Raw genomic sequence first — 18,651 nt, forward strand, 5'->3', positions numbered from 1 at the left:
CAGTGTACATTTCTTAAACTTTCACCAACACAAACACGCACGCTCACTTCAGATCATGGAGGACGTCCAAAAATCACCACCCATTCTCTGACACTTTAAACCGTTAACCTGGTTCAAACATTAACATCACACGCACACGCCAGTGTATTTCAGATAATTAATGAATTCAGATGTCACAATGATCGTTTACATGGATAAGGAGTCCTACTGAATCCATTACTGCCGTTTATATCTAACTAATGATTGTTTTTGTAAAAGTGTAACGCGAGCCTCAGCAGGTTTCTCACTCCTTATGTGCTACTGTATAAAACCTGGTTTTGCGCCAGCACTATTTGCTTACGGCCATACCACCCTGAACACGGCCGATCTCGTCTGATCTCGGAAGCTAAGCAGGGTCGGGCCTGGTTAGTACTTGGATGGGAGCCCGCCTGGGAATACCAGGTGCTGTAAGCATTTCTTTTTCAACTCGAGCTCATTGCCCTCCGTGGCCTACCGTGACCTGATGTTTGCTGCCAACCGCTTTGGAGGATTAAGCAACATACAAAGACTGACAACGTCTCTCAAACTATTTTTGTGAACACTTAGGACAGTATAGTGATACTGCCAGCAGGGAGCACCAGAGAGCTGAACCGACAGTTGTACATTTCTTAAACTTTCACCAACACAAACACGCACCCCCCCCCCCGATCACTTCAGATCATGTGTGAGGACGTCAAAAAATCACCACCCATTCTCTGACACTTTAACCGTTAACCTGTTCAAACATTTAACCTCGCACGCACACGCAGTGTTATTTCAGATAATTAATGAATTCAGATGTCACAATGATCGTTTACATGGATAAGGAGTCCCTACTGAATCAATTACTGCCGTTTATATCTAACTAACTGACTTGTTTTTGTAAAAGTGTAACGTCGAGCCTCAGCAGCTTTCTCACTCCTACTGTATAAAAACTGGTTTTGCGCCTGCACTAATTGCTTACGGTTCATACCATACTGAACACGCCCGATCTCGTCTGATCTCGGAAGCTAAGCAGGGTCGGGCCCTGGTTAGTAACTGTGATGGTAGACAGCCTGGAATACCAGGTGCTGTAAGCTTTTTCTTTTTCAACTCGAGCTCATTGACGTCCGTGGCGTACGTGACCTGATGTTTACTGCCAACCCGCTTTGGGAGGATTTAAGCAACATACAAAAACTGACAACGTCTCTCAAAACTGTTTTTGTGAAACATGAGGACAGTATAGTGATACTGCCAGCAGGGAGCACCAGAGAGCTGAAACCGACAGTTGTACATTTCTTAAACTTCACCCAACACAAACACGCACGCTCACTTCAGATCATGGGAGGACGTCAAAAAAATCACCACCCATTCTATGACACTTTAAAAACCGTTAACCTTGGTTCAACATTTAACATCCACACGCACACGCAGTGTATTTCAGATAATTAATGAATTCAGATGTCACAATGATCGTTTACATGGATAAGGAGTCCTACATAATCAATTACTGCCGTTATATCTAACTAATGATCTTTTTGTAAAAGTGTAACGTTCGAGCCTCAGCAGGTTTCTCACTCCTTATGTGCTACTGTATAAAACCTGGTTTTGCGCCAGCATTATTTGCTTACGGCCATACCACCCTGAACACGGCCGATCTCGTCTGATCTCGGAAGCTAAGCAGGGTCGGGCCTGGTTAGTACTTGGATGGAAGACCGCCTTGGAATACTAGGTGCTGTAAGCTATTTATTTTTCAACTCAAGCTCATTGCCTCCGTGGCCTACCGTGACCTGATGTTTACTGCCAACCGCTTTGGAGGATTTAAGCAACATACAAAGACTGACAACGTCTCTCAAACCTATTTTTGTGAAACACGAGGACAGTATAGTGATACTGCCAGCAGGAGCACCAGAGAGCTGAAACGACAGTTGTACATTTCTTAACTTTCACCAACACAAACACGCACGCTCACTTCAGATCATGGGAGGACGTCAAAAAATCACCACCCATTCTCTGACACTTAACCGTTAACCTTGGTTCAAACATTAACATCACACGCACACGCAGTGTATTTCAGATAATTAATGAATTCAGATGTCACAATGATCGTTTACATGGATAAGGAGTCCTACTGAATCAATTACTGCCGTTTATATCTAACTAATGATTGTTTTTTGTAAAAGTGTAACGTCGAGCCTCAGCAGGTTTCTCACTCCTTATGTGCTACTGTATAAAACCTGGATTTGCGCCAGCACTATTTGGTTACGGCCATACCAACCTGAACACGCCCGATCTCGTCTGATCTCGGAAGCTAAGCAGGGTCGGGCCTGGTTAGTACTTGGATGGGAGACCGCCTGGGAATACCAGGTGCTGTAAGCTTTTTTCTTTTTCAACTCAAGCTCATTGCCTCCGTGGCCTACCGTGACCTGATGTTTACTGCCAACCGCTTTGGAGGATTTAAGCAACATACAAAGACTGACAAACGTCTCTCAAAACTATTTTTGTGCACATGAGGACAGTATAGTGATACTGCCAGCAGGGAGCACCAGAGAGCTGAAACGACAGTTGTACATTTCTTAAACTTTCACCAACACAAACACGCACGCTCACTTCAGATCATGGGAGGACGTCAAAAAATCACCACCCATTCTCTGACCCTTTAACCTTTAACCTTGGTTTTAAACATTTAACATCACACGCACACGCAGTGTATTGCAGATAATTAATGAATTCAGATGTCACAATGATCGTTTACATGGATAAGGAGTCCTACTGAATCAATTACTGCCGTTATATCTAACTAATGATTGTTTTTGTAAAAGTGTAACGTCGAGCCTCAGCAGGTTTCTCACTCCTTATGTGCTACTGTATAAAACCTGGTTTTGCGCCAGCACTATTTGCTTACGGCCATACCACCCTGAACACGCCCGATCTCGTCTGATCTCGGAAGCTAAGCAGGGTAGGGCCTGGTTAGTACTTGGATGGGAGAGTGCCTGGGAATACCAGGTGCAGTAAGCTTTTTCTTTTTCAACTCGAGCTCATTGCCTCCGTGGCCTACCGTGACCTGATGTTTACTGCCAACCGCTTTGGAGGATTTTAGCAACATACAAAGACGCAACGTCTCTCAAACTATTTTTGTGAAACACACGAGGACAGTATAGTGATACTGCCAGCAGGGAGCACCAGAGAGCTGAAACGACAGTTGTACATTTCTTAAGCTTTCACCAACACAAACACGCACGCTCACTTCAGATCATGGGAGGACGTCCAAAAATCACTACCCATTCTCTGACACTTTAACCGTTAACCTTGGTTCAAACATTTAACATCACACGCACACGCAGTGTATTTCAGATAATTAATGAATTCAGAATGTCACAATGATCGTTTACTTGGATAAGGAGTCCTACTGAATCAATTACTGCCGTTTATTATCTAACTAATGATTGTTTTTGTAAAAGTGTAACGTCGAGCCTCAGCAGGTTTCTCACTCCTTATGTGCTACTGTATAAAACCTGGTTTTGCGCCAGCACTAATTGGTTACGGCCATACCACCCTGAACACGCCCGATCTCGTCTGATCTCGGAAGCTAAGCAGGGTCGGGCCTGGTTAGTACTTGGATGGGAGACCGCCTGGGAATACCAGGTGCTGTAAGCATTTTCTTTTTCAACTCGAGCTCATTCCCTCCATGGCCTACCGTGACCTGATGTTTACTGCCAACCGCTTTGGAGGATTTAAGCAACATACAAAGACTGACAACGTCTCTCAAAACTATTTTTGTGAAACATGAGGACAGTATAGTGATACTGCCAGCAGGAGCACCAGAGAGCTGAAACGACAGTTGTACATTTCTTAAACTTTCACCAACACAAACACGCACGCTCACTTCAGATCATGGGAGGACGTCAAAAAATCAACACCCATTCTCTGACCCTGTTAACCGTTAACCTTGGTTCAAACATTTAACCATCACACGCACACGCAGTGTATTGCAGATAATTAATGATTCAGATGTCACATGATCGTTTACATGGATAAGGAGTCCTACTGAATCAATTACTGCCGTTTATATCTAACTAATGATTGTTTTTGTAAAAGTGTAACGTCGAGCCTCAGCAGGTTTCTCACTCCTTATGTGCTACTGTATAAAACCTGGTTTTGCGCCAGCACTATTAGTTTACGGCCATACCACCCTGAACACGCCCGATCTCGTCTGATCTCGGAGCTAAGCAGGGTCGGGCCTGGTTAGTACTTGGATGGGAGCCCGCCTGGGAATACCAGGTGCTGTAAGCATTTTCTTTTTCAACTCGAGCTCATTGCCTCCGTGGCCTACCGTGACCTGATGTTTGCTGCCAACCGCTTTGGAGGATTTAAGCAACATACAAAGACTGACAACGTCTCTCAAAACTATTTTTGTGAAACACGATGACAGTATAGTGATACTGCCAGCAGGGAGCACCAGAGAGCTGAACCGACAGTTGTACATTCTAAACTTCACCAACACAACACGCAACGCTCACTTCAGATCATGGGAGGACGTCAAAAAATCACCACCCATTCTATGACACTTTAACCGTTAACCTTGGTTCAAACATTTAACATCAAACGCACACGCAGTGTATTTCAGATAATTAATGAAATTCAGATGTCACAATGGTCGTTTACATGGATAAGGAGTCCTACTGAATCAATTACTGCCGTTTATATCTAACTAATGATTGTTTTTGTAAAAGTGTAACGTCGAGCCTCAGCAGCTTTCTCACTCCTTATGTGCTACGGTATAAAACCTGGTTTTGCGCCTGCACTAATTGCTTATGGCCATACCACCCTGAACACGCCCGATCTCGTCTGATCTCGGAAGCTAAGCAGGGTCGGGCCTGGTTAGTGCTTGGATGGGAGACCGCCTGGGAATACCAGGTGCTGTATGCGTTTCCTTTTCAACTCGAGCTCATTGCCTCCGTGGCCTACCGTGACCTACCGTGACCTGATGTTTACTGCCAACCGCTTTGGAGGATTAAGCAAACATACAAAGACTGACAACGTCTCTCAAAACTATTTTTGTGAAACATGAGGGACAGTATAGTGATACTGCCAGCAGGGAGCACCAGAGAGCTGAAACGACAGTTGTACATTTCTTAAACTTTCACCAACCCAAACACGCACGCTCACTTCAGATCATGGGAGGACGTCAAAAAATCACCACCCATTCTCTGACCACTTTAACCGTAACCTTGGTTCAAACATTTAACATCACACGCACACTCAGTGTATTTCAGATAATTAATGAATTCAGATGTCACAATGATCGTTTACATGGATAAGGAGTCCTACTGAATCAATTACTGCCGTTTATATCTAACTAATGATTGTTTTTGTAAAAGTGTAACGTCGAGCCTCAGCAGCTTTCTCACGCCTTATGTGCTACTGTATAAAACCTGGTTTTGCGCCTGCACTAATTGCTTACGGCCATACCACCCTGAACACGTCTGATCTCGGAAGCTAAGCAGGGTCGGGCCTGGTTAGTACTTGGATGGGAGACCGCCTTGGAATACCAGGTGCTGTAAGCTTTTTCTTTTCAACTCGAGCTCATTGACTCCGTGGCGTACCGTGACCTGATGTTTACTGCCAACCGCTTTGGAGGATTTAAGCAACATACAAAAACTGACAACGTCTCTCAAAACTGTTTTTGTGAAACATGAGGACAGTATAGTGATACTGCCAGCAGGGAGCACCAGAGAAGCTGAACCGACAGTTGTACATTTCTTAAACTTTCACCAACACAAACACGCACGCTCACTTCAGATCATGGGAGGACGTCAAAAAATCACCACCCATTCTCTGACACTTTAACCGTTAACCTTGGGTTTCAAACATTTAACCATCGCACGCACACGCAGTGTATTTCAGATAATTAATGAATTCAGATGTCACAATGATCGTTTACATGGATAAGGAGTCCTACTGAATCATTTACTGCCGTTTATATCTAACTAATGATTGTTTTTGTAAAAGTGTAACGTCGAGCCTCAGCAGCTTTCTCACTCCTACTGTATAAAAACTGGTTTTGCGCCTGCACTAATTGCTTACGGTCATACCATACTGAACACGCCCGATCTCGTCTGATCTCGGAAGCTAAGCAGGGTCGGGCCTGGTTAGTACTTGGATGGGAGACAGCCTGGCAATACCAGGTGCTGTAAGCTTTTTCTTTTTCAACTCGAGCTCATTGACTCCGTGGCGTACCGTGACCTGATGTTTACTGCCAACCGCTTGGGAGGATTTAAGCACATACAAAAACTGACAACGTCTCTCAAAACTGTTTTTGTGAAACATGAGGACAGTATAGTGATACTGCCAGCAGTGAGCACCAGAGAGCTGAACCGACAGTTGTACATTCTTAAACTTTCACCAACACAAACACGCACGCTCACTTCAGATCATGGAGGACGTCAAAAAATCACCACCCATTCTATGACACTTTAACCGTTAACCTTGGTTCAAACATTTAACATCAACGCACACGCAGTGTATTTCAGATAATTAATGAATTCAGATTGTCACAATGATCGTTTACATGGATAAGGAGTCCTACTGAATCAATTACTGCCGTTTATATCGAACTAATGATTGTTTTTATAAGAGTGTAACGTCGAGCCTCAGCAGCTTCCTCACTCCTTATGTGCTACTGTATAAAACCTGTTTTGCGCCTGCACTAATTGCTTACGGCCATACCACCCTGAACACGCCCGATCTCGTCTGATCTCGGAAGCTATGCAGGGTCGGGCCTGGTTAGTACTTGGATGGGAGACCGCCTGGGAATAACAGGTGCTGTAAGCTATTTCTTTTTCAACTCGAGCTCATTGCTCCGTGGCCTACCGTGGCGTACCGTGACCTGATGTTTACTGCCAACCGCTTCGGAGGATTTAAGCAACATACAAAAACTGACAACGTCTCTCAAAACTATTTTTGTGAAACATGAGGACAGTATAGTGATACTGCCAGCAGGGAGCACCAGAGAGCTGAAACGACAGTTGTACATTTCTTAAACTTTCACCAACACAAACACGCACGCTCACTTCAGATCATGGGAGGACGTCAAAAAAATCACCACCCATTCTCTGACACTTTAAAACCGTTAACCTTGGTTCAAACATTTAACATCACACGCACACGCAGTGTATTTCAGATAATTAATGAATTCAGATGTCACAATGATCGTTTACATGGATAAGGAGTCCTACTGAATCAATTACTGCCGTTTATATCTAACTAATGATTGTTTTTGTAAGAGTGTAACGTCGAGCCTCAGCAGCTTTCTCACTCCTTATGTGCTACTGTGTAAAACCTGGTTTTGCGCCTGCACTAATTGCTTACGGCCATACCACCCTGAACATGCCCGATCTCGTCTGATCTCGGAAGCTAAGCCGGGTCGGGCCTGGTTAGTACTTGATGGGAGACCGCCTGGGAATACCAGGTGCTGTAAGCTTTTTCTTTTTCAACTCGAGCTCATTGCCTCCGTGGCCTACCGTGGCGTACCGTGACCTGATGTTTACTGCCAACCGCTTTGGAGGATTTAAGCAACATACAAAATACTGACAACGTCTCTCAAAACTATTTTTGTGAAACATGAGGACAGTATAGTGATACTGCCAGCAGGGAGCACCAGAGAGCTGAAACCGACAGTTGTACATTTCTTAAACTTTCACCAACACAAACACGCACGCTCACTTCAGATCATGGGAGGACGTCAAAAAATCACCACCCATTCTCTGACACTTTAAACCGTTAACCTTGGTTCAAACATTAACATCACACAGCGCACGCAGTGTATTCAGATAATTAATGAATTCAGATGTCACAATGATCGTTTACATGGATAAGGAGTCCTACTGAATCAATTACTGACGTTTATATCTACTAATGATTTTTTTTGTAAAGTGTAACGTCGAGCCTTAGCAAGCTTTCTCACTCCTATGGTGCTACTGTATAAACCTGGTTTGCCCCTGCAGTAATTGCTTACGGCCATACACACCCTGAACACGCCCTATCTCATCTGATCTCGGAAGCTAAGCAGGGTCGGGCCTGGTTAGTACTTGGATGGGAGACCTCCTCAGAAGCCCAGGTGCTGTAAGTAGTGACGGGTGTCACCAAAAGAAAAAAAAAGAAAAAAAAAACAAAACACACCCGATCTCGTCTGATCTCGGAAGCTAAGCAGGGTCGGGCCTGGTTAGTACTTGGATGGGAGACCGCCTGGGAATACCAGGTTGCTGTAAGCATTTTCTTTTTCAACTCGAGCTCATTGACTCCGTGGCGTACCGTGACCTGATGTTTACTGCCAACACGCTTTGGAGGATTTAAGCAACATACAAAAACTGACAACGTCTCTCAAAACTATTTTGTGAAACATGAGGACAGTATAGTGATACTGCCAGCAGGGAGCACCAGAGAGCTGAACCGACAGTTGTACATTTCTTAAACTTTCACCAACACAAACACGCACGCTCACTTCAGATCATGGGAGGAGTTCAAAAAATCACCACCCATTCTATGACACTTAACCGTTAACCTTGGTTCAAACATTTAACATCAAACGCACACGCAGTGTATTCAGATAATTAATGAATTCAGATGTCACAATGGTCGTTTACATGGATAAGGAGTCCTACTGAATCAATTACTGCCGTTTATATCTAACTAATGATTGTTTTTGTAAAAGTGTAACGTCGAGCCTCAGCAGCTTTCTCACTCCTTATGTGCTACTGTATAAAACCTGGTTTTGCGCCTGCACTAATTGCTTATGGCCATACCACCCTGAACACACGCCCGATCTCGTCTGATCTCGGAAGCTAAGCAGGGTCGGGCCTGGTTAGTGCTTGGATGGGAGACCGCCTGGGAATACCAGGTGCTGTATGCGTTTCCTTTTTCAACTCGAGCTCATTGCCTCCGTGGCCTACCGTGACCTACCGTGACCTGATGTTTACTGCAAACCGCTTTGGAGGATTTAAGCAACATACAAAGACTGACAACGTCTCTCAAAACTATTTTTGTGAAACATGAGGACAGTATAGTGATACTGCCAGCAGGGAGCACCAGAGAGCTGAAACGACAGTTGTACATTTCTTAAACTTTCACCAACACAAACACGCACGCTCACTTCAGATCATGGGAGGACGTCCAAAAAATCACCACCCATTCTCTGACACTTTAACCGTTAACCTTGGTTCAAACATTTAACATCACACGCACACGCAGTGTATTTCAGATAATTAATGAATTCAGATGTCACAATGATCGTTTACATGGATAAGGAGTCCTACTGAATCAATTACTGCCGTTTATATCTAACTAATGATTGTTTTTGTAAAAGTGTAACGTCGAGCCTCAGCAGCTTTCTCACTCCTTATGTGCTACTGTATAAAACCTGGTTTTGCGCCTGCACTAATTGATTACGGCCATACCACCCTGAACACGCCCGATTTCGTCTGATCTCGGAAGCTAAGCAGTGTCGGGCCTGGTTAGTACTTGGATGGGAGACTGCCTTGGAATACCAGGTGCTGTAAGCTTTTTCTTTTTCAACTCGAGCTCATTGACTCCGTGGCGTACCGTGACCTGATGTTTACTGCCAACCGCTTTGGAGGATTTAAGCAACATACAAAAACTGACAACGTCTCTCAAAACTGTTTTTGTGAAACATGAGGACAGTATAGTGATACTGCCAGCAGGGAGCACCAGAGAGCTGAACCGACAGTTGTACATTTCTTAAACTTTCACCAACACAAACACGCACGCTCACTTCAGATCATGGGAGGACGTCAAAAAATCACCACCCATTCTCTGACACTTTAACCGTTAACCTTGGTTCAAACATTTAACATCGCACGCACACGCAGTGTATTTCAGATAATTAATGAATTCAGATGTCACAATGATCGTTTACATGGATAAGGAGTCCTACTGAATCAATTACTGCCGTTTATATCTAACTAATGATTGTTTTTGTAAAAGTGTAACGTCGAGCCTCAGCAGCTTTCTCATCCTACTGTATAAAAACTGGTTTTGCGCCTGCACTAATTGCTTACGGTCATACCATACTGAACACGCCCGATCTCGTCTGATCTCGGAAGCTAAGCCGGGTCGGGCCTGGTTAGTACTTGGATGGGAGACCGCCTGGGAATACCAGGTGCTGTAAGCTTTTTCTTTTTCAACTCGAGCTCATTGACTCCGTGGCGTACCGTGACCTGATGTTTACTGCCAACCGCTTTGGAGGATTTAAGCAACATACAAAAACTGACAACGTCTCTCAAAACTGTTTTTGTGAAACATGAGGACAGTATAGTGATACTGCCAGCAGGGAGCACCAGAGAGCTGAACCGACAGTTGTACATTTCTTAAACTTTCACCAACACAAACACGCACGCTCACTTCAGATCATGGGAGGACGTCAAAAAATCACCACCCATTCTATGACACTTTAACCGTTAACCTTGGTTCAAACATTTAACATCAAACGCACACGCAGTGTATTTCAGATAATTAATGAATTCAGATGTCACAATGATCGTTTACATGGATAAGGAGTCCTACTGAATCAATTACTGCCGTTTATATCTAACTAATGATTGTTTTTATAAGAGTGTAACGTCGAGCCTCAGCAGCTTCCTCACTCCTTATGTGCTACTGTATAAAACCTGGTTTTGCGCCTGCACTAATTGCTTACGGCCATACCACCTGAACACGCCCGATCTCGTCTGATCTCGGAAGCTATGCAGGGTCGGGCCTGGTTAGTACTTGGATGGGAGACCGCCTGGGAATAACAGGTGCTGTAAGCTATTTCTTTTTCAACTCGAGCTCATTGCCTCCGTGGCCTACCGTGGCGTACCGTGACCTGATGTTTACTGCCAACCGCTTCGGAGGATTTAAGCAACATACAAAAACTGACAACGTCTCTCAAAACTATTTTGTGAAACATGAGGACAGTATAGTGATACTGCCAGCAGGGAGCACCAGAGAGCTGAAACGACAGTTGTACATTTCTTAAACTTTCACCAACACAAACACGCACGCTCACTTCAGATCATGGGAGGACGTCAAAAAATCACCACCCATTCTCTGACACTTTAACCGTTAACCTTGGTTCAAACATTTAACATCACACGCACACGCTGTGTATTTCAGATAATTAATGAATTCAGATGTCACAATGATCGTTTACATGGATAAGGAGTCCTACTGAATCAATTACTGCCGTTTATATCTAACTAATGATTGTTTTTGTAAGAGTGTAACGTCGAGCCTCAGCAGCTTTCTCACTCCTTATGTGCTACTGTGTAAAACCTGGTTTTGCGCCTGCACTAATTGCTTACGGCCATACCACCCTGAACATGCCCGATCTCGTCTGATCTCGGAAGCTAAGCCGGGTCGGGCCTGGTTAGTACTTGGATGGGAGACCGCCTGGGAATACCAGGTGCTGTAAGCTTTTTCTTTTTCAACTCGAGCTCATTGCCTCCGTGGCCTACCGTGGCGTACCGTGACCTGATGTTTACTGCCAACCGCTTTGGAGGATTTAAGCAACATACAAAAACTGACAACGTCTCTCAAAACTATTTTTGTGAAACATGAGGACAGTATAGTGATACTGCCAGCAGGGAGCACCAGAGAGCTGAACCGACAGTTGTACATTTCTTAAACTTTCACCAACACAAACACGCACGCTCACTTCAGATCATGGGAGGACGTCAAAAAATCACCACCCATTCTCTGACACTTTAACCGTTAACCTTGGTTCAAACATTTAACATCACACGCGCACGCAGTGTATTTCAGATAATTAATGAATTCAGATGTCACAATGATCGTTTACATGGATAAGGAGTCCTACTGAATCAATTACTGACGTTTATATCTAACTAATGATTTTTTTTGTAAAAGTGTAACGTCGAGCCTTAGCAGCTTTCTCACTCCTTATGTGCTACTGTATAAAACCTGGTTTTGCCCCTGCAGTAATTGCTTACGGCCATACCACCCTGAACACACCCGATCTCGTCTGATCTCGGAAGCTAAGCAGGGTCGGGCCTGGTTAGTACTTGGATGGGAGACCGCCTGGGAATACCAGGTGCTGTAAGCATTTTCTTTTTCAACTCGAGCTCATTGACTCCGTGGCGTACCGTGACCTGATGTTTACTGCCAACCGCTTTGGAGGATTTAAGCAACATACAAAAACTGACAACGTCTCTCAAAACTATTTTTGTGAAACATGAGGACAGTATAGTGATACTGCCAGCAGGGAGCACCAGAGAGCTGAACCGACAGTTGTACATTTCTTAAACTTTCACCAACACAAACACGCACGCTCACTTCAGATCATGGGAGGACGTCAAAAAATCACCACCCATTCTCTTACACTTTAACCGTTAACCTTGGTTCTAACATTTAACATCACACGCACACGCAGTGTATTTCAGATAATTAATGAATTCAGATGTCACAATGATCGTTTACATGGATAAGGAGTCCTACTGAATCAATTACTGCCGTTTATATCTAACTAATGATTGTTTTTGTAAAAGTGTAACGTCGAGCCTCAGCAGCTTTCTCACTCCTTATGTGCTACTGTATAAAACCTGGTTTTGCGCCTACACTAAATGCTTACGGCCATACCACCCTGAACACGCCCGATCTCGTCTGATCTCGGAAGCTATGCAGGGTCGGGCCTGGTTAGTACTTGGATGGGAGACCGCCTGGGAATACCAGGTGCTGTAAGTTTTTTCTTTTTCAACTCGAGCTCATTGCCTCCGTGGCCTACCGTGGCGTACCGTGACCTGATGTTTACTGCCAACCGCTTTGGAGGATTTAAGCAACATACAAAAACTGACAACGTCTCTCAAAACTATTTTTGTGAAACATGAGGACAGTATAGTGATACTGCCAGCAGGGAGCACCAGAGAGCTGAAACGACAGTTGTACATTTCTTAAACTTTCACCAACACAAACACGCACGCTCACTTCAGATCATGGGAGGACGTCAAAAAATCACCACCCATTCTCTGACACTTTAACCGTTAACCTTGGTTCAAACATTTAACATCACACGCACACGCAGTGTATTTCAGATAATTAATGAATTCAGATGTCACAATGATCGTTTACATGGATAAGGAGTCCTACTGAATCAATTACTGCCGTTTATATCTAACTAATGATTGTTTTTGTAAGAGTGTAACGTCGAGCCTCAGCAGCTTTCTCACTCCTTATGTGCTACTGTGTAAAACCTTGTTTTTGCACTTGCACTAATTGCTTACGGCCATACCACCCTGAACATGCCCGATCTCGTCTGATCTCGGAAGCTAAGCCGGGTCGGGCCTGGTTAGTACTTGGATGGGAGACCGCCTGGGAATACCAGGTGCTGTAAGCTTTTTCTTTTTCAACTCGAGCTCATTGCCTCCGTGGCCTACCGTGGCGTACCGTGACCTGATGTTTACTGCCAACCGCTTTGGAGGATTTAAGCAACATACAAAAACTGACAACGTCTCTCAAAACTATTTTTGTGAAACATGAGGACAGTATAGTGATACTGCCAGCAGGGAGCACCAGAGAGCTGAACCGACAGTTGTACATTTCTTAAACTTTCACCAACACAAACACGCACGCTCACTTCAGATCATGGGAGGACGTCAAAAAATCACCACCCATTCTCTGACACTTTAACCGTTAACCTTGGTTCAAACATTTAACATCACACGCACACGCAGTGTATTTCAGATAATTAATGAATTCAGATGTCACAATGATCGTTTACATGGATAAGGAGTCCTACTGAATCAATTACTGCCGTTTATATCTAACTAATGATTGTTTTTGTAAGAGTGTAACGTCGAGCCTCAGCAGCTTTCTCACTCCTTATGTGCTACTGTATAAAACCTGGTTTTGCGCCTGCACTAATTGCTTACGGGCATACCACCCTGAACACGCCCGATCTCGTCTGATCTCGGAAGCTAAGCAGGGTAGGGCCTGGTTAGTACTTGGATGGGAGACCGCCTGGGAATACCAGGTGCTGTAAGCTGTTTCTTTTTCAACTCGAGCTCATTGACTCCGTGGCCTACCGTGGCGTACCGTGACCTGATGTTTACTGCCAACCGCTTTGGAGGATTTAAGCAACATACAAAAACTGACAACGTCTCTCAAAACTATTTTTGTGAAACATGAGGACAGTATAGTGATACTGCCAGCAGGGAGCACCAGAGAGCTGAACCGACAGTTGTACATTTCTTAAACTTTCACCAACACAAACACGCACGCTCACTTCAGATCATGGGAGGACGTCAAAAAATCACCACCCATTCTCTGACACTTTAACCGTTAACCTTGGTTCAAACATTTAACATCACACGCACACGCAGTGTATTTCAGATAATTAATGAATTCAGATGTCACAATGATCGTTTACATGGATAAGGAGTCCTACTGAATCAATTACTGCCGTTTATATCTAACTAATGATTGTTTTTGTAAAAGTGTAACGTCAAGCCTCAGCAGCTTTCTCACTCCTTATGTGCTACTGTATAAAACCTGGTTTTGCGCCTGCACTAATTGCTTACGGCCATACCACCCTGAACACGCCCATTGAGGAAGTGATACGCCCATTGAGGAAGTGTTTGGTGTGCTTGAGTGGTGAGAGGAGGACGGTGTTGGAGCGAGGATTCTTTTGGTGGTAAATCAAGTATTTATAGATATTTTTTTGGTTAGTTTTTCGTCTCGTCGTTTATTCCCCCGACAGCTTGCTGTTTGGGGGAGTATTAGTATACTTTAGTTCGGTTTTTTTCGATGTCTCACGCGGTTTCGGAAATTCGAATGGAGGACGGCATGGAACGGAACACGGCTCCTGCTGCGGTGACGGATGGTGGTTGTGTGGCGAAGAGGACATCGGAGGACGTACTAGGCGGGAGACCGGTGACTGCGGAGAGAGCAACAAGAGAGAAGGAGGACAAGGTTGCGGATGGTGGCCCGAGCTACAGCAGGGAGTTGTCTGTGGCTGTGGAGCTTGTGGGAGAGGAGAAAATCCCGATGATTGAGATGCTAAGGGCGATGCAGAGTGTATGTGGATTGGTCTTGGGATGTCGCTACCTCTCATTGAACCAATATGAAGTAACGATGAATCACCCCAACGGGAAGAGGCGATTGTTGGATGGTTTTAGGATAAGGGGGACCAGCGTCGTCGCAAAAGACTTGACTGCAGTTGAGATGGTGGTGTCCTTTATGAGTCTACCAGTGTACATTACGGATGAGGAGATTCTGAAGAAGCTTGCGGACTGGGGTGTGGAGGCAGTTTCGCCGATTGTAAGGAGGAAGTGGCCTGGGATGACCATATGTGAGGGTACACGGTTTGTTAAGGTGAAGTTTAACAAGGAAGTACGGTCCTTGCCTTGGTCCACACGTTTTGACACTGAAAAAGGTGCTGAATATTTCCGTGTCATCCATGACAGACAAGTAAAGGTGTGTAGATTGTGCATCCAGCCTGGACATATAGTGAGGGACTGTCCTGACTTCCTCTGTCGGAAGTGCGGGAAGCAGGGGCACTATGCAAGGGAGTGTGTGGCTGTGATTAAATGCAGAGAGTGTGGTAATAGAAAGGAAAATTGTGTGTGTAAGGAGGAGCAGGTGGGAGGGGGTGCCCTCTCAGTTGACCCAGACTCAAGGGCTGTATCGTTGGAGAGTGAGGGAAGTGGAGGGGAAGAGAGTGCGGAAGAGGAGATGGAGCACGGGGAGCTGTCTGACGGGGAGACAGTCTTGGACAGTCAGCTACAGGTTGAGCTGGAGGACCCGGGTGTGGGGGGCACGGGGTTGCCCGGGGGGCAAAGCTCTCAAGTAGAGCTTTCCTCTCTACCGGCATCTGGGCACCCTACACCAGCGGAGGGCATAGCCAAGGTGCCGCGGGGTCTGGACAGTTGGGGAACGAGGCGGGACATGGCACGGGGGCTAGCCTAGAAGTGGATTTGGTTGTGTCAATGGCCCCGGCATCAGGGGGAGATGGGGGCACAGGGTTGGGGGGGGGCAGGAGCTCTCAAGCGGGGCTCCTCTCTTTACAGGCGCCCGGGTGGCCTACAGTAGAGGAAGATGCAGCCTGGGGGTCTTGTGCTGTGACTATTGAGGCTACAACTGACGCGTCTCATTGGCGTGGTATGGCGCCTATAATTTCCCCCCCCACACTGGCTGATGGAAGGGAGAGGGAGAATAAGTCTGGGAATGAGGCGTTGGGTGTTTGTAGGGAGAGGGCGCCCAGGGTCAGACGCAGGAGAGGGGTTGATTCCGATGAGGAACAGAGGAACTTGAAAAAGAAAGGGGTACGTAAAAAAAAAAAATGATTTTAACAGTAATACCCACTCTGTGTCTTTTGATTTCAATGGTCACACTCACATCAATTAATATCAACGGTCTTAACAATATGGCGAAGTTTGATGAGGTGTTAATCAATTTTAAATCCGATATTTTAGTGCTGCAGGAAACAAACTGGACGCAGGCTAAAATGCCAGAAATCAAGGAGAAATGGAGGGGACTGTTATTCGTCAATTGTGGGACGGCAAGATCGTGTGGTGTGGCAATACTTGTAAAGGAGGATGTGGTTGGGAATGTGAAGGAGGTTCTGAATGATGGGAAGGGGAGGATTTTCACAAGTATTTTGTTAGGAACAGCACTTTAGTCATGGTAACGGAATCAGGGACGTTAGGATTTAGTGTGTAGTGTGGGCATTGTTTTTCCTGCTTGTTAGGACCTGGCAGACCACTCCGACGCAAATGTTTGTTGTGTATGATCAGGGTTAACCTCTCTATATGATTGTTGCGTACATTTGTGATTATCAACTGTCTGTATGTCTTCTGTGTGTCATACTGTGTTTGGTTATGACCGTAAAAGATTGTAAATTACTGTAAATACGGAATTTTAATAAAAAAAAATAAAAAATAAAAATAAATAAAAAAAAACACGCCCGATCTCGTCTGATCTCGGAAGCTAAGCAGGGTCGGGCCTGGTTAGTACTTGGATGGGAGACCGCCTGGGAATACCAGGTGCTGTAAGCTTTTTCTTTTTCAACTCGAGCTCGTTGCCTCCGTGGCCTACCGTGGTGTACCGTGACCTGATGTTTACTGCCAACCGCTTTGGAGGATTTAAGCAACATACAAAAACTGACAACGTCTCTCAAAACTATTTTTGTGAAACATGAGGACAGTATAGTGATACTGCCAACAGGGAGCACCAGAGAGCTGAACCGACAGTTGTACATTTCTTAAACTTTCACCAACACAAACACGCACGCTCACTTCAGATCATGGGAGGACGTCAAAAAATCACCACCCATTCTCTGACACTTTAACCGTTAACCTTGGTTCAAACATTTAACATCACGCGCACACGCAGTGTATTTCAGATAATTAATGAATTCAGATGTCACAATGATCGTTTACATGGATAAGGAGTCCTACTGAATCAATTACTGCCGTTTATATCTAACTAATGATTGTTTTTGTAAGAGTGTAACGTCGAGCCTCAGCAGCTTTCTCACTCCTTATGTGCTACTGTATAAAACCTGGTTTTGCGCCTGCACTAATTGCTTTCGGCCATACCACCCTGAACACGCCCGATCTCGTCTGATCTCGGAAGCTAAGCAGGGTCGGGCCTGGTTAGTGCTTGGATGGGAGACCGCCTGGGAATACCAGGTGCTGTAAGCTATTGCTTTTTCAATTCGAGCTCATAGACTCCGTGGCCTACCGTGGCGTACCGTGACCTGATGTTTACTGCCAACCGCTTTGGAGGATTTAAGCAACATACAAAAACTGACAACGTCTCTCAAAACTATTTTTGTGAAACATGAGGACAGTATAGTGATACTGCCAGCAGGGAGCACCAGAGAGCTGAACCGACAGTTGTACATTTCTTAAACTTTCACCAACACAAACACGCACGCTCACTTCAGATCATGGGAGGACGTCAAAAAATCACCACCCATTCTCTGACACTTTAACCGTTAACCTTGGTTCAAACATTTAACATCACACGCACACGCAGTGTATTTCAGATAATTAATGAATTCAGATGTCACAATGATCGTTTACATGGATAAGGAGTCCTACTGAATCAATTACTGCCGTTTATATCTAACTAATGATTGTTTTTGTAAGAGTGTAACGTCGAGCCTCAGCAGCTTTCTCACTCCTTATGTGCTACTGTATAAAACCTGGTTTTGCGCCTGCACTAATTGCTTTCGGCCATACCACCCTGAACACGCCCGATCTCGTCTGATCTCGGAAGCTAAGCAGGGTCGGGCCTGGTTAGTACTTGGATGGGAGACCGCCTGCGAATACCAGGTGCTGTAAGCTTTTTCTTTTTCAACTCGAGCTCATTGACTCCGTGGAGTACCGTGACCTGATGTTTACTGCCAAACGCTTTGGAGGATTTAAGCAACATACAAAAACTGACAACGTCTCTCAAAACTGTTTTTGTGAAACATGAGGACAGTATAGTGAAACTGCCAGCAGGGAGCACCAGAGAGCTGAACCGACAGCTGTACATTTCTTAAACTTTCACCAACACAAACACGCACGCTCACTTCAGATCATGGGAGGACGTCAAAAAAATCACCACCCATTCTCTGACACTTTAACCGTTAAC

General features: G+C 44.9%; 20 non-coding genes and 4 pseudogenes across 20 annotated transcripts; all 24 read left to right on the plus strand.

Moving 5' to 3' along the window:
• Positions 1 to 334: 334 nt before the first annotated feature.
• LOC130394315 (5S ribosomal RNA) lies at positions 335 to 453 on the plus strand. Its single transcript, XR_008897486.1, has one exon. It is a non-coding gene; the product is annotated as a 5S ribosomal RNA (ribosomal RNA).
• A 523-nt stretch (positions 454 to 976) lies between these two features.
• Positions 977 to 1,097, plus strand: LOC130396303 (5S ribosomal RNA; annotated as a pseudogene).
• Positions 1,098 to 1,622: 525 nt separating this feature from the next.
• LOC130395394 (5S ribosomal RNA) lies at positions 1,623 to 1,741 on the plus strand. The gene has a single exon (XR_008898454.1). It is a non-coding gene; the product is annotated as a 5S ribosomal RNA (ribosomal RNA).
• Positions 1,742 to 2,257: 516 nt separating this feature from the next.
• LOC130394239 (5S ribosomal RNA) lies at positions 2,258 to 2,376 on the plus strand. Its single transcript, XR_008897417.1, has one exon. It is a non-coding gene; the product is annotated as a 5S ribosomal RNA (ribosomal RNA).
• Positions 2,377 to 2,896: 520 nt separating this feature from the next.
• LOC130395248 (5S ribosomal RNA) lies at positions 2,897 to 3,015 on the plus strand. The gene has a single exon (XR_008898326.1). It is a non-coding gene; the product is annotated as a 5S ribosomal RNA (ribosomal RNA).
• A 520-nt stretch (positions 3,016 to 3,535) lies between these two features.
• Positions 3,536 to 3,654, plus strand: LOC130400461 (5S ribosomal RNA). The gene has a single exon (XR_008902945.1). It is a non-coding gene; the product is annotated as a 5S ribosomal RNA (ribosomal RNA).
• Positions 3,655 to 4,172: 518 nt separating this feature from the next.
• On the plus strand, positions 4,173 to 4,290 carry LOC130395359 (5S ribosomal RNA). The gene has a single exon (XR_008898425.1). It is a non-coding gene; the product is annotated as a 5S ribosomal RNA (ribosomal RNA).
• A 517-nt stretch (positions 4,291 to 4,807) lies between these two features.
• LOC130394884 (5S ribosomal RNA) lies at positions 4,808 to 4,926 on the plus strand. The gene has a single exon (XR_008897999.1). It is a non-coding gene; the product is annotated as a 5S ribosomal RNA (ribosomal RNA).
• Positions 4,927 to 5,455: 529 nt separating this feature from the next.
• Positions 5,456 to 5,564, plus strand: LOC130396113 (5S ribosomal RNA; annotated as a pseudogene).
• A 514-nt stretch (positions 5,565 to 6,078) lies between these two features.
• LOC130395974 (5S ribosomal RNA) lies at positions 6,079 to 6,197 on the plus strand (annotated as a pseudogene).
• A 515-nt stretch (positions 6,198 to 6,712) lies between these two features.
• On the plus strand, positions 6,713 to 6,831 carry LOC130394232 (5S ribosomal RNA). Its single transcript, XR_008897411.1, has one exon. It is a non-coding gene; the product is annotated as a 5S ribosomal RNA (ribosomal RNA).
• Positions 6,832 to 7,362: 531 nt separating this feature from the next.
• Positions 7,363 to 7,480, plus strand: LOC130395147 (5S ribosomal RNA). The gene has a single exon (XR_008898235.1). It is a non-coding gene; the product is annotated as a 5S ribosomal RNA (ribosomal RNA).
• Positions 7,481 to 8,008: 528 nt separating this feature from the next.
• On the plus strand, positions 8,009 to 8,128 carry LOC130396032 (5S ribosomal RNA; annotated as a pseudogene).
• A 659-nt stretch (positions 8,129 to 8,787) lies between these two features.
• LOC130395459 (5S ribosomal RNA) lies at positions 8,788 to 8,908 on the plus strand. The gene has a single exon (XR_008898513.1). It is a non-coding gene; the product is annotated as a 5S ribosomal RNA (ribosomal RNA).
• A 530-nt stretch (positions 8,909 to 9,438) lies between these two features.
• LOC130395699 (5S ribosomal RNA) lies at positions 9,439 to 9,557 on the plus strand. Its single transcript, XR_008898724.1, has one exon. It is a non-coding gene; the product is annotated as a 5S ribosomal RNA (ribosomal RNA).
• A 510-nt stretch (positions 9,558 to 10,067) lies between these two features.
• Positions 10,068 to 10,186, plus strand: LOC130395026 (5S ribosomal RNA). The gene has a single exon (XR_008898128.1). It is a non-coding gene; the product is annotated as a 5S ribosomal RNA (ribosomal RNA).
• A 519-nt stretch (positions 10,187 to 10,705) lies between these two features.
• Positions 10,706 to 10,823, plus strand: LOC130395768 (5S ribosomal RNA). The gene has a single exon (XR_008898784.1). It is a non-coding gene; the product is annotated as a 5S ribosomal RNA (ribosomal RNA).
• A 528-nt stretch (positions 10,824 to 11,351) lies between these two features.
• Positions 11,352 to 11,470, plus strand: LOC130400977 (5S ribosomal RNA). Its single transcript, XR_008903442.1, has one exon. It is a non-coding gene; the product is annotated as a 5S ribosomal RNA (ribosomal RNA).
• Positions 11,471 to 11,999: 529 nt separating this feature from the next.
• LOC130394795 (5S ribosomal RNA) lies at positions 12,000 to 12,118 on the plus strand. The gene has a single exon (XR_008897918.1). It is a non-coding gene; the product is annotated as a 5S ribosomal RNA (ribosomal RNA).
• Positions 12,119 to 12,637: 519 nt separating this feature from the next.
• Positions 12,638 to 12,756, plus strand: LOC130401324 (5S ribosomal RNA). Its single transcript, XR_008903786.1, has one exon. It is a non-coding gene; the product is annotated as a 5S ribosomal RNA (ribosomal RNA).
• Positions 12,757 to 13,286: 530 nt separating this feature from the next.
• LOC130400978 (5S ribosomal RNA) lies at positions 13,287 to 13,405 on the plus strand. Its single transcript, XR_008903443.1, has one exon. It is a non-coding gene; the product is annotated as a 5S ribosomal RNA (ribosomal RNA).
• A 529-nt stretch (positions 13,406 to 13,934) lies between these two features.
• LOC130400251 (5S ribosomal RNA) lies at positions 13,935 to 14,053 on the plus strand. The gene has a single exon (XR_008902727.1). It is a non-coding gene; the product is annotated as a 5S ribosomal RNA (ribosomal RNA).
• A 3,539-nt stretch (positions 14,054 to 17,592) lies between these two features.
• On the plus strand, positions 17,593 to 17,711 carry LOC130394125 (5S ribosomal RNA). The gene has a single exon (XR_008897314.1). It is a non-coding gene; the product is annotated as a 5S ribosomal RNA (ribosomal RNA).
• A 529-nt stretch (positions 17,712 to 18,240) lies between these two features.
• On the plus strand, positions 18,241 to 18,359 carry LOC130400839 (5S ribosomal RNA). Its single transcript, XR_008903312.1, has one exon. It is a non-coding gene; the product is annotated as a 5S ribosomal RNA (ribosomal RNA).
• Positions 18,360 to 18,651: the final 292 nt, after the last annotated feature.

This window comes from Gadus chalcogrammus, chromosome 12 (genome assembly GCF_026213295.1).
Source record: "Gadus chalcogrammus isolate NIFS_2021 chromosome 12, NIFS_Gcha_1.0, whole genome shotgun sequence".
Classification (NCBI taxonomy): domain Eukaryota; kingdom Metazoa; phylum Chordata; class Actinopteri; order Gadiformes; family Gadidae; genus Gadus; species Gadus chalcogrammus.